This window comes from Triplophysa dalaica, chromosome 22 (assembly GCF_015846415.1).
Source record: "Triplophysa dalaica isolate WHDGS20190420 chromosome 22, ASM1584641v1, whole genome shotgun sequence".
Lineage (NCBI taxonomy): Eukaryota > Metazoa > Chordata > Actinopteri > Cypriniformes > Nemacheilidae > Triplophysa > Triplophysa dalaica.
This window is the reverse complement of record NC_079563.1, coordinates 2,056,586-2,067,840: the sequence shown is the minus strand read 5'-3', so window position 1 is coordinate 2,067,840 and position 11,255 is coordinate 2,056,586. Positions and strand designations below refer to the sequence as shown.

Here is an 11,255-nt window from a genome sequence, read left to right as displayed (position 1 = left end):
TATTACAATTATTTACATTATTGAAAGGATTGTTTAGATTATATAGATAATACTAATACAAAATTACTCAATTTAAAGTTAACTATTATTGCAGCGTAAAAACGACACAGCCCGTCCTTTGACAATACTAGTGACCTCAGATCGAAATGCGGCAAGTTAAGTAGGCTAATGCCGTACAGCAATGAATCGCAAAGGGGAGTATGGAGGAAACTGAAGGTTTTGCATTGACAGAAAGTTTTAGACTTTAGACATGTAACCAAAATCGTGTATGTTCATGCAAAAACTCCTTTATTATTTTGGATTGGCAACCACGTAATCACATCGTAATGCTACATTTAAAAACAGCAAAATAGAACCTTTAAACTTTAAATGAAAAAACGGCAAATGTATTATTTTAACAGATCAAATACACAAATGCATTACATTTATCAAATTCTTTTAACCAACGTTACACAAATAAGCATTCAGTTAATATTAATTTGTATCCATAATTATATAGTTATCCATGTTTCCGGTAAGACTATAGTAAACACAAAATAAACCAATAATAACTATGATTATTGTAGAAAAACAACAGTAAATCCCAAAATAACCATGGTCTTACTTGCATAGTAGTAATCCAACTGTTCCCATGTTTTTCAATAACTATATGCTACCACATTACTCCTGCGTTCCTATAATATTACTATAGTAGAACTTTTATATCAAAACCTTAGTTTGAAAAAAAACATGATTTGATTTCAACATGACATGATGGTTTTACCACAGGAAATACCAGGTTAACTGTCTTAAAGGGTTTAGCCATTTTTAAAATGTAAACAATTTCAAAGAAGCTTTACAGAAAATGCATGTTTCAATGCTATAGAAGTTAATCAGACAGAGGGGGCTATGACTCACTGAGAAATATCTTCTGGCAACAAATAAAGTTCATATCGCAATAGCTCTAAGATAATACAAGTCATGTACTCAAAGTCATGTTCTATTAAAAATAACATATTATAGGGTAAGTTTGCAGATTTTCAACCCACTTTGTACTGGTACAATGTCTATAATATATGTAAATTGTGAATGATGCAAAACACTTTATCCAGAGTTTTGTGGAAAAATAAATCGGAATATCTCAATACGAGTAACTCTGAAAAGAGTAAACATTGTCTGTTCACATATATTGCCAATATTGAAAAAATACAAAGTTGGTTGAAAATCTGCAAATTTACGCAGTGATTACAATACATCATACATGGCAGTTTTGTATGTCCATCTATATTTGCCATCATCTGAAGTCTTCATGAGTGTTGGTGTCATCGGAATTCTTCACAAGTGATCCTGGAACCGAACTGGAGCTACTATAATCTCTAGTTACTTTAGGATGTGCATCCCTCGGAGGGAGAAACAGGAAAAGGAGAAGGATTAGCATAACTGCTGTTTGTATTATTTCAAGCAAACGATGATCATGTGCATTTTTTATTTCATTACTGGAGAACAAGGTTACAAGATGTGTCATGTGTATGCTTGACTAAAAAGATATGTTATAATCTAGATTCAAACTGGGAGAGTATAGGAGTAAAATGCTTTCAGTGTGATGGACTGCCAATAGTCCAGAGTTTTGTGAGTTTATACTGTATTTTTGTCCAATCAAACTAAACTAAACTAAAATCATAACCTAAAACATTTAAACAGTAGTCTTTATGTTTGTGGTTTTACTTACTAGTCATATGGTTTACGGCGCTCGGCCATCAGCGAGGAAGAATCTATAAACATAACATGCAGTTTGTCACAGAGTCATGAAAATTTAGTATGCAGTGCCAGATTCATTAAAAGAAAACAAACAATAGTAAAGGCAAAACACTGAAAACAAAAAGTATAGTATCCAGAGACTATACAAAAACATATTTGCTAAAATAACTGAATTTAGGCTTTTTAGGTTTACTTATTCATTTAATATTGCTAATTAATTGCCTCTCATGTTTGGATGTCAAACCCTTAAAATAACTGTAAAAAAATTCAAAGGAAAAAAACATGTTGTAAATAGATGCTTGGTCATATGTTGTAAAATCAAAAAAAGTACATGAGGTGATTTAATGATCTTAGTTTTCTCAACTCATTTAAATTCTACCTTTCTGTAACTCCTTTCAGAAATGTTGAAATCTCAACGTTGTCATCAATGTGTTATTTTGTCACTCATGAAATCAGAGAAAAACTTTTTGACCATATCTGTTTACGATAAAACATAAAAACACGCTTGAATTAGTTGCAGTACATTTCTGTGCTCCATGTAAATTACAGAAGGTTATATCGCACATAAATACATCCAATAATCCACTGACAACATTTACAAAGCTATCAAAACCTCTCATCTACAAAATAAAGACTTTATCAGAAGCCCAAACTTTAATAAAGAAGTGCTAGAGCTATAGAGTTAACGTCAGCCTCTTCTGAAAACGGTAGAGATGCTAACAGACTTTTTTCTTGAAGACATAAAACCCTTTCTAAGTAAATAAGTAAATATTCAAAAGATATGTGTCAATTATAAGTAATAAAAGTGTCAACAACAGTTGTGTATATTATTTGTGTGATTTGAGTGACTACCTGAAAACACTGAAGAAACCCGTCAGAAACCAAGCTTGCTGCTTGTCAGTTCCTGGTGCCGCCCCATTTCCATGGTTACTCCCTCCGCTACAGTGTTTGAATGCCACATGAATGTCCAGATATACTACATAAACTATTAAATCTCATTAAATTGCAAATTAAAAGCCTTTTGTTTTAACGGAAAAAAATATTTTTAATACTAAAGTTTTCTTGCATTAAATAATTATTAACCTACTATTATATTAAATTAAAATATTTAGCCAGTATATCCCATCGTAAGATTACTTTGACTGTAAAAATACATAAATGAAACCTTTCTTGTAAGTTTGCCACTGCTGTACCATCAGAGGTCCAGCAGCAGCAAGCCGCTGGTGGGTGCCACGCAAAAAACGCTGGCAGACCGACAGAATTTTTACATTGGTCGTAATGCCAATATTGTCCCGCTGGTAGTCCGTCTGTGTCAAGCTGCCTAATGTGTGCCGCCCAGTTTGCCACTGCTGTACCAACAGATGCCCAGCGGCGGCAAGCCGCTGGTGGGGTGCCAACAAAGAAAAGCTGGCAGACCGACAGCATTTTTCCATTGATCTGCTTGTCGACAGTGTGCCAACGGTGGTCCGTCATTGGTAAGCCACTGAATCTGTCCAAACCGCCCAAAAACCGCCAGTGGACCGCCAGATCATTGTTTGCTGGGGACATGAAATACCCTATGAAATACAGTATATGTCGCACAAAAATATGTGGCCAATAACGTTACATGGAAATGCTGTGGGTTCGATTCAACTTATTTTTTAAACAACGATTGTATTACGATTTTATACAGGTAAAACTGTGTAGCATTACACTACCAAATCAATTGACAAAGTCCAATATCAGTCACGTGCTAACGTAGCATTACATTTAACGTTTCTTGCAGCTAATTGATTACGATGAGATAAAATTAGTTCATTACTTCGTCCGTGAACATGGTGAGCGATCTCTTTACGCCTCTGGATGGTGAAAACGACATGTCCCATAATTCCCCTCTCCTACATAACGTCATTTAGCTTTGTCTTTTGTTGTGGTTTCGAAAGTGGGCCATCTAGCGCTCCAAATAGTAAAGTGGCCCTAACACACGTGGTTTCTTCAAATCTCATTCTAATCTTGATTACCTATAGAGTAGTATTGCATCGTATCTTCGAAGAGTATTTAGTTTGATCACATTTATAGATAGATACAGATACGAAAGATAGATACAGCTGTACGATTCTTTCCGAAATCATACAGCGCGTGTGGGGGGGAGGGGTAGGGTGAACTAAAGGGCATTGCCAACAAAACACAGACATCAGTTTCACTCACTGCATACAGTTCATGTCCGGCATCTGGCATAACAGTTTCAAATGATCTCCAAATCCAGCGTTATATCCACCGTTTATGTAACATTTATCACCCGAATGCAGTGAACAAACAAACACCTGAACTTTGCAAACATATGCTCTCCCTCTCTCTCCTGCACACAAGTGAAAGTGACGTCTGTGCATGATCCTTCTCCTGCTCTCCTTGCTTCTGCATGGGTGTGCCGCGTGCTTTTCCAGGAGAATCGTCCAATAAGGGACTAAAAAAAATTTTTACGAAATAGTTTTATATGTTAGAAAAAAAATTCTGAAACCTGTACGATCGTTGGGGGAGTGTATCGGGCCCAGTAATACTACGTAATACACATGGGCGTAAATCCCCGGGGGGAACGGAGGGGACATGTCCCCCTCTATCTAAGGTTTGTACCCCCTTCGATCAATTCAATTCAATTCGCATTCTCTATTGTCATAAATATATTTATGTTTACCTAAACTAATTTTGTCAAAAAATGTGTTTAAAGTTTAAAAACTGTTGAGTTCCCCCTTCCCTGCCTCTCACAGTGGTTTGGCCCACTGCCTGCTCTCCCCATTCATCTCACCTGCGCATTGCACGACACATTCAAGAAAGGTATGCGGCTCAGTTCATCAGTGGTAGTGTGTTTTTACATTTGTTTCCTGTCTTCACAACAAAGACATAAAATATATAAATGGAAAAAAGCTTGATGCTGGTTCAACCCATTGAGAGTCATCCCCCTTTTTGAAGGTGGGGCTAAAACGTGATTTCTAATTTACTAACTAAGGTTTGCTCTCAGAAAGAGCTTTATGGCCAAGTATGTTTGCACATATTAGGAATTTGTTTTGGTGACAGGTGCATCCAGTACACAGAATTAGCAACAACAGTACACAGAGACCATAACACAATAGAATACAGTACACAGATGATTTAAATAAGTGCCTATGGGTTTTAAAATTAAGAAATACAATACAAGAAACATTATATAAAGATATAGAGAGTATAGCTATGCGTGTATGTTAATATGTACAAGTAAACATAAGAAGAGACTATTGTAGTACAAGGAATGTGCTATATACAGCAGAATGAAAAAGTTGTATAAAATAGTGTATTATCTGTCCAATAATAATTAAGTGCAATATTAATTTAATCCTCCAGAGTTATTAATTGCACGGTGGCCTGAGTGAAGAAGCTGATTTTCTGAATTAATCTGATTAATCTGAAGAAATGCACCGTGATTAAATCTCTCAGCCTCGAGTCCTCCTGCTAAATTGTTCCAAGGTTGTTCCAAGGTTACCGCAGGATGCAGTTCATGCCCAGACCTGATGGCAGAGCTGAGAATGGGAAGCGATGACCTGACAAGAGCTGAGATGATAGAGCTGGATAAAGGACGCGGCAACTTGAAACGATTTTTCTACAACACTTCAAATGCTATTAGATTGTTAATGATAATCTTAAATCTATAATTTACCTTATTCGTAATTTTTTTTAGCTTTGTTGTGCAAGCACTGTTGAGCTTGTGCAGAGGCAGCAGCTTTTGCCAGAGGGGAACTGGATTCTCCTGAGGTTTTTTTTCTCAATTGGAGTTTTGGGTTCCTCGCCACCGTTTGCATATTGTTTTGCACTATTTGCCTGGCTGGGGGGGCTGCTTTAGAATTTAGAAGTTAAACATAATTAATATTGCATATAGGAATTTATAGTCCGATAAATATTTGACCTGTGGTTCTCTCTCCTTTATCTCAAATGCTTTCACTGTGCATGTGTGCTTTCACTGCGTGTGTGCGAGTGTGTTTGCGTGTCTGCGTCTATGTCAATGTGTGTAAGTATGTATGGAGCATTTGTATTCTGTCTTTTGTTGTTTTCACCTTTTTCTTGTTTTTACAGGTATATACCTTTAGTTGTTTTTCTTGTATTCAATGTGTCTCATGTACAGCTGCTTTGTAACAATGAAAATTGTAAAAAGCGCTATATAAATAAAGTTGAGTTGATTTAAATTGCACCAGATAACTTACAGCTAGCAGCGTCTCACACAGGTACAAGATACAGATAGAGATGAAGAGACAATCAGTTTTGTTCAAGTTACTTTATTTTTTTAAATAGTGATCACAATTAAATACATCTGGGAAGCTACAGGACAACATGCTCTAGTTTATTTTATATTATATTAACTTGATTGATTAATTCAATCACTTTTAAAGAATGAATTACTTCAGTATTTTGTTCACAAATAATTGTTTAGATAATGGACGATCTAGCGACTGTCTGTTATATATTTTATGTTGTATTTTTGTGTTATACTTAAATAGTTTGGGTTTGTAATTGCTTCTGATTATTCCTTTACGAAAGTGTTGTTTATTTCATTATTTGACGAATTTTCACAGTTGACAGTTACAGCCTACGGGTTAGCCTAAATGTAGCATGAATGAAAGGTAAAAACTGTTTTCTTTAAGTATGTGCTGTTTTTTCTCTCCCCAAAAGAATCGATAAGAACCGGATTTGATAAGCAGAATCAGAATCGCTAAAATTAAAACGATACCACACCACTTCCGGTCCTGATAGGGGGGGTGGAGCAAGATGGAGGGTTGAGCGTTAGTGTTTTTTGTGATGAAGTAATAAATTCACGCATTTGATTTTCAAGATGTCTTCGCAAACGTTGATTAAACCGGCTACATTAAAAATAAAGAGAAGGATACTTTGTTTACACAAAGCCGAGTGAAAGAAGAAATCTGGTGACGAAGTAATGGTTCTGTTGTATGCAAAGCTGAAGGAATTCATTTCGCTGAGATGCTTCCTCGAGAGGATCTGGAAGACAGGAAGAACTTGTGGTCACAGATTGACCAAGCAAGGAGGGCGGGTAAAGTTGCCTTTTTTCGAGGCCCTTATGAGTTTATCAAAGGGTGTCGGATCAATGGTAATGGATGAAAAGTTGCAATTTGATGCATAAAAGAGTGGGAAACTTTTAACTTTTTAACTATACGGCTACTGTTTTTATTTCTTTAGAGACAGAGAGCTTGTTATTACAAATATAGTTTGGGTAGGTTACTTTTGTTATACTCTTCCTCCGTCCTAGTGATAATGTTCAATGTTAAAATTTCCTTTGGTTCTTTGAATGTTAGGGGCTTGAAAGTCATGGTTAAGAGAAAAGCAATCTTTTTGTTTTGTAAAGGGCAAAGATCTAAGTTGCCTATCACAGAGCTGATGGAGTAGGACACTGGGTACTGGTTGTAATGAAAATTGAAAGCCATTTACTTTTTTTAGTTAATATGTATGTTTTTAATAATGCAGCAAAAGTTACTTGAAGATATAACAAAATGTGATTTCAGAAGTCAAAATGTTATACCGATCTGATAATGTATGGATAGGGGGGAGACTGGACATGGTTCCAGATGAATGGGAAGATAGATGGCCTTCTAGGCATAATATGGGGCAGCCACAGCGCAATGCTATTTTTGAAGGTTTTAGATTGGAAAATGGTTTGACAGATGTATGGAGATGCCTTTACCCTGGGCTACAATGCTTCTATTGGTTTAAGCCTAATGGTGAAAGAAAATCTGGGATTGACTATTGGATGGTTAGTGATAGTTTTTTGGAAGGGGCTTTACAATCTAAAATTGCTAGGGCACCATTAACCATTAAACGGATCATTGTTTCATAGATTTGATGGTAGGACCGTTATATAATCTGCACAAAGATTAAAGAGTTGATAAATAATTTTCAGATGAACGATTCCTTCGAATCTATTGTAAGCGATTCGTGAATTTTCAATATATTTCTCCAAGAAGTCCATTTAAAGAAAAAAGGGAATATGAAACTAATTTATTTTTTGAGTTATGCAAATGGTCTAATAAAGCAGATGTTAACAACCATGACAATAACAGGGTGACAGAGCTTCAAAACAAATTAGATTGCTTTTATTTGGAGAGAGCAAAGGGTGCTTTTATAAGATCACATGCTAAATGGATAGAGGAAGGTGAAAAGAACTCTGCTTATTTTAGTAATTTAGAAGAAAGTAGACAGCAAAGATACTCAATCTGCAGCTTTATGATCCAAGGGGAAGAATGCAAAGACTATAATAAAATTGAAAAGGAAATTTCTATGTTTTATTCTTAATAATATTCTTCATCGTTTTCCACAGATGAGTCTGATCTTCTTTTGCTAAAATTCAAAACAATATTCCAAATAATGAGGATTCTTTCAAACTATTATGCGATTCAGATCTTAAAATTGAAGAATTAGATTCTGTAGTGGAGATGAAGGCTTTAAACCAAGCACCAGGGATAGATGGGCTCACTAGTAATGTTTATAAAAAATTACTAAGAATTAAGAAAGCTTTTATTTTCTGCCCTAAATGAATATATAGAGAAAGAAGAATGGATGACTTGTATGAAACAAAGGTTAATTACCCTTGTACCCAAGTTTGCAAAGATAAGAGAAAATTTAACAATCTGAGGGCTATAACATTACTCAATTCGGACTATAAAATATTCTCTGGGTCTATTGCAGTAAGACTGAAAAGGGCATTTCTAACATCAATAAAAGACACAATCTGTTTTTTTGGCAAAAAGGTCTATTCATAATAACATTAGACTGGTGTGGGATTTAATAGACTATAGTGACATGGTTCAAGGGAGTGGGTTCCTGATTTTTATAAAGCTTTTGATGCTGTCAAACGCCCCTTTATTCATAACCTCGATCCAAAGCCAAAATTATGCAACGTTTTTACCAATTGGATTAAAATTTTATATTAGGATATAAATAGCTCTGTAGCTTTTGGTCAAGGAACATGTTAAAGGTTTCGGATTAAAAGAGGAATTCGTCAAGGGTGTAGTAGTTCACCACTATTATTTTAATTGTTGCTGAATTGTTATCCATTTTGATTAAATATAGTGGTATTGAAGGGTTAAATGTGTCAGATAAACAAATAATTATAACTCAGTTTGCGGACGACCCAACTTTATAAAACAATGAACATAAAGTGCCATTGGCCTTGCATTCTGCCAATTTTTTTTCTAAAGCCTCAGGTTTATGGCTGAATCTAGACAAAGGGGAAATGTTAACTTTACATGAATGCCCTGATATTGGAAGAAATTGTATGGGATAATATAGATAAAAGTAAGCTAATATTAAACAGATGGTTGAAGAGGGATCTTACAAATTTTAGAAGGGTTCTTTTGTCAAAAATGGATAGTTTGTCTAGATTAATTTATCCAGCTTTCTCTCCAGCCATATCAACAAAAATGATTAAATTTATAAGCAGGGTGAACTTCCCCTATATTAGAAAGGAAGATTTGGTAAAAAAAATATGAAGATGGGGGTTTAAATTAGATTGATTAGATTAGATTCAACTTTATTGTCATTACACATATACAGGTACAGTGTAACGAAATGTAGTTTAGGTCTAACCAGAAGTGCAATTAGCAAGTGCAGATATACAGTGTGAATAAATACAGAATACAATATTAGGAAAATAATTTACGATGGGCATGTACTATGAAAATATGACAATCGGTATGTACTATGAACAATATATACAGAAGGCTATATACTGTGAACATTAATGTACAGGAGGTTATGAACAGATAACAATATAGACTATACAATAGTGCAAGTGACTTGAGTGTGCATTAGTTACAGACATTAGCTATTAAAGTTACAGTGCAGTAGATGAGTTAATGTGGTTATTAAAGGTACAGTGCAGTACATGAGTTATTGAAGTTATAGTGCAATACATGAGTAGATGCAGTTATACATTTACAGTGCAGTAGATGAGTTAATGCAGTTATTAAAGTTACAGTGCAGCAGATGAGTTAATGTGGTTATTAAAGGTACGGTGCAATACATGAGTAGATGCAGATATACAGTCACAGTGCAGTAGATGAGTTAATGCAGTTATTGAAGTTAAAGTGCAATACATGAGTAGATGCAGTTAGTTATGCGATAGATGCAATAATGCAATAGATGAGTTTCAGTGCAGTAGGTGATTTAGTGCAGTTACTAAAGTTACAGTGCAGTAGATGAGTTAATGCAGTTATGAAAGTAGTCCATTAGTGCAAATGAGCATTCAGTGTAATGTTCCTGGTGTGCAAGTGAGCAGTATAGAGTGCAAATGATGCGTGTAAACAGTCCGGTAGAGCAGATACATGAAGTACTGGTGTGTACAGTTCCGTCATGCATGGCAGCCCTGTAGTGCAATGTAAACATTATAATAGCAGCAATAAGTTAAAGTTATGAGAGGTAGTGGAATCAGTGGGGAGCAGAGTTCAATAATGAAACAGCTCTGGGAAAAAAGCTGTTTCCTAGTCTGCTGGTTCTTGCCCGGAGGCACCTGAAGCGCCTACCGGAAGGCAGGAGAGTAAACAGTCTATGAGCGGGGTGAGAGGAGTCCTTGAGAATGCTGCGAGCTCGACGCTGACAGCGTTTCTTCTGGATGTCCTCAATGGAAGGGAGTGTAGTTCCTGTGATGCGCTGGGCTGTTTTCACCACCCGCTGCAGTGCCTTGCGCTCAGCAACAGAACAGTTCCCGTACCAGACTGTGACACAGTTGGTCAGGATGCTCTCTATCGTGCAGCGATAGAAGTTCACCAGGATAGTTGAAGACAGTTGGTTCTTCTTCAGTGTCCTCAGAAAGAAGAGACGCTGGTGAGCCTTCTTGACCAGGCATGAGGTGTTGGTGGTCCAGGACAGGTCCTCCGAAATGTGGGTCCCCAGGAACTTAAAACCGGAAACACGTTCAACAGCCGTCCCGTTAATCTGGATGGGGTCGTGTGTGCCTCCTTTCGCCTTCCTGAAGTCCACGATGATCTCCTTTGTCTTTGAAGTGTTAAGGAGCAGGTTGTTGTTTGAGCACCATGTGGCCAGGTGCCGTACCTCCTCCCTGTAAGCAGTCTCATCGTTGTTGCTGATGAGACCATCAGCAATTAAATGCTATTGATTTTGATATTGTTAATGGCGTATTAAAATTTAGATGGTTAAAGTCTTACATTCAGAATAGTCACTCCTTTTGGTATATTGTCCCTTATGGAGTATTCCAAAAATTAGGGGCTATAAGTTTTCTGTTACTTTGAGTGCTCGTCAAACTCTCCAATTTCCACCAACAAGTGCTTTTATACTGGAATCTATTGTTTAAACATAATTTTACACCTCATAACACTCCGATTTGGAATAATATACTTATAAGGTTGGGTAGAAAATCTGTTAATTGTGAGAAATTTGGGCTGTCTACACCTTGTGCAGAATAGAGTGACACCAAGGAAGTCCGCTTTCTTGATGCACCCATCTCGCAGGGTGGGTTGTTGGTAACACCGTCAAGGACTGCGCTCAGC

At 36.3% G+C, this 11,255-nt stretch overlaps 1 long non-coding RNA gene across 1 annotated transcript; it reads right to left on the bottom strand.

Annotated features, from left to right (window-relative positions):
• Positions 1-536: 536 nt before the first annotated feature.
• LOC130412005 (uncharacterized) lies at positions 537-4,866 on the bottom strand. Its single transcript, XR_008905147.1, has 3 exons — positions 2,117-4,866; positions 1,709-1,751; positions 537-1,379 (listed from the first exon to the last, which is right to left on the bottom strand). It is a non-coding gene; the product is annotated as an uncharacterized LOC130412005 (long non-coding RNA).
• Between the last annotated feature and the right edge of the window lie 6,389 nt (positions 4,867-11,255).